We start from the raw sequence: 3,167 nt of genomic DNA, 5'->3' as shown, positions 1-3,167 counted from the left end.
GGTTTTATTTCGCAAATTACTTGAAATAAATACGGTTTTTACACCTTTATTGACACATATGAGTCGAACTTGTTTTTCAGTCCGTCTCTGTTGAAAACGTTCTACGCAAATGGTTTGAAATTCTCTGTTTTTTCTTTTGATACCATAACAGCTTAAAAGCCTTACAAAACAGAGGCCCATTATGTAGAACATTTTACATCATGCTTAACTTTCTAGTCTGTTAATGTAGGAGGGAATGCATTTTAATTTTTGAGCCTGAAAATATTTGCATCCATCCTGTTGATATAAAAATTATAGCATTAGCTCAGAGAACAAGTGTCATTACGTAGAAAAGGTGAAATCCTTTCAGTTCTTCATTTCTCCAAATTAGCACAGGCATGCATTTTTTGGCAATTTGCTTTTCCAGCTTGCCAAAATATGCATCCCCTCTTTATTCTCCTCAAATATTGTCCTATTGATTTAAAACTTCTACCAGCAGATCATGGAACTACTCTGGCTATGTAGAAAAAGTTATTTCACTCTTAACTCTTTAATTCTTAAAATTAGCATAGGGATGCATTTTTGGGCAATATTGATTTCCAGCCTGCCAAAATATGCATCCCCTCTCTATTCTCCCCAAATATTATCCTATTGATATAAAACTCATACCAGTAGTTTACAGAACTACTCTAATTATGTATAAAAAGTTATTTCACTCTTATCTCTTTATTTCTTGAAGTTAGCACAGGGATGCATTTTTTGGCTATATGGATTTTGAGCCTGCCAAAATATGCATCCCCTCTCTATTCTCCTCAAATATTATCCTATTGTTATAAAACTTATACCAGTAGTTCTTAGAACTACTTTGATTATGTAGAAATAGTTATTTCACTCTTAACTCTTTAATTCTTAAAATTAGCACAGGGATACATAATTAGAGTAGTTCTGTAAACTACTGGTATGAGTTTTATATCAATAGGATAAAAAACTCCCCTTTTTCGACAAAAGGTTTTAGGATGAAGAGGCTTTTCGGCCGTATCGAAAGTTGTGTGTTTCATTAGAAATACTTTTTTTGCACCACACAAATCGTGTGTTGACAAAAAGAATGAAGAAGATGGCAGGAAGTGTTAGGCGAATGATGGCGCCGCATGTTTTTGAATGACTTATCACGTGAGCAAACTTATTCACGTGATTTTAACTGTACTTCTTGTTTAGTAGAGACACCGCAGTTGGGAAATTTTGTTGTTTCGATGATAGCGGAACATCAACAAAGTTTTACGCACATTTTGTAATGGAAACTCAATTGGTGTTCTCCTTGGTCTTGCTTAGAGCATGTTGTGTGACCTGTTAGCGACTTCCCTGTTAGGAATACGGTTAAAATTAAAACTTTGCTTGTTTGTCAAATGTTCGACAATTGGTTTGTCTTGACTCGCGTTGCACAGAACATCTAAGCATGTAATTAGTGTGGTGTAGTGTTGCATGAAGCCGTATGCAGAGTAATTATGTTGGCTGTTTAAGACCCGGACAGCGAGGTCAGGCCTGGCTCAGAGGAACGGATTACAGAGGAGAAAGGCCACTATTTAACGCCAACCTTGGAGCCTCTCTGGACCTTCGTCAGCCCCCTGACCAGAGGACACAACATCACCTGCATGACATGGAACAAGAAGAACCCAGTAACACAGCCACACTTTGAAAACAGAAAATCTGATCGCCAACAGTTATTATCTTAATTTCATGGTGTAGATCTTCTTCACTTATTCTTCCCAAATAAGTGAAGAAGATAATGGTTTAAAGAGATAAAACCACACATTGTTGACAACTCTTATGTGCCCTGACTTCTCTGTAAGGACATCCTGGCCGTAGGCTACGTAGGCGGGTCTTCAGGCAACCCACAACCAGGCCTCATTTGCTGCTGGTCTCTAAAAAACCTTGTGGTATGTTGCTCTGTTTGTGTAGCAATAAATTCAATTTTTTTTTTCTGAAATAGGAAAAAAGAAAAACCCTCATTACTTAAATTTGTGTTTCATGCACAGTGGTCGGAACGAGTGTTTTCCCTGCCATACCAGTGTGACGTGCCTGGAGTTCTCTTCCAGCAACCCCAGTCATCTGGCCGTAGGGATGTACGACGGCTCCGTCGCCATCTACAATGTTCAGGTCGTAAACGACATGGCGTGCATCGCCAACAGCCGGTGAGAGCAACGCTGCAACGGGCGTTAAAACATGAGAACGTTAAAGCTGCGGTATGCAGCTTTTACAAAAATATGCTTTTTTCCAGATTTGTTCAAACTGTCACCATGTCGTGACAGTGTGACGTGAAACAGTCTGAGAAAAAATTAACCTCATAGCGCTACTTCTGGGGTCTGCAAAAATGCATAGATATCCATCAAAAACAACCAATCAGAGCCGGGGGGAGTGTCTCATTGCTGTCAATCATGCTTATGTATGCACTGGAAAATGTGTATAATGTCAGAGAAACAACTTACTGTTACCGGAAAACTATTGATCCGCCGTCATCGGTGGAAACGCTAACTAGCCTTAGCGTTCGTAGCAGACTGTGCTGTGGTGAAGCAGCTGTAGCGTAGCAGAGAGTCCCTGTATGTGAACGGCGCAAATACAAGAGTTTGTTTGCCTAGGAAGTCCGGTTCATCTAGTGAGGTGTTAATAACTCTCATGCTGACCAAAAAATCAAACTCTGGTCCACCGAAAAACCTCGGTCTCAGTTCGGTTGATGTGAACTTTGGTGCTAAACGGACTAGAGACCCCTCCAAAGGGAGTGGCACTGGGCATTCTGGGTAAATACAATGAAAACAAATGCAAGAGTCTATCGCTAGCTGTCTTTTACCAAAAAACGAAAGAGAAATCCTACGATTTGACGCCAGTCCATTTTACATTTGGTGAAGAAGGAAGTTGTGCTCAGTGTCTTCTTTGTGTCATTTTCTTCAGTGGTTCTTGGTGCAGCGCCACCACAGGCAAAGAGGTGAACATGTTTTTCAATTAGCTTGGATCATTTGGCACCAAATCTAACAGACTATCAGCTGTGAAAAGTTAAGAACTGCTTATTTATGAATTAATTTTTTTTGACTGTTTTCTTTCGTAGTGACTGTGCTAAGAGGCACACACAACCGGTATGGCAGGGCACCCGGAACAAACAACAGCTGACGCTCTCGGGGGAAGAACGAGAAAAAGGC

At 40.1% G+C, this 3,167-nt stretch overlaps 1 pseudogene; it reads left to right on the top strand.

The window, feature by feature from the left end:
* The window catches only part of LOC103147600 (WD repeat-containing protein 78-like), a 13,000-nt pseudogene that overhangs the window by 5,952 nt on the left and 3,881 nt on the right, over positions 1–3,167 (top strand).

Source organism: Poecilia formosa, unplaced genomic scaffold (genome assembly GCF_000485575.1).
Source record: "Poecilia formosa unplaced genomic scaffold, Poecilia_formosa-5.1.2 Scaffold185, whole genome shotgun sequence".
In the NCBI taxonomy this organism is placed as follows: Eukaryota; Metazoa; Chordata; class Actinopteri; order Cyprinodontiformes; family Poeciliidae; genus Poecilia; species Poecilia formosa.
The sequence above is the reverse complement of the archived record's forward strand: the minus strand, read 5'-3'. Positions and strand labels throughout refer to the sequence as shown.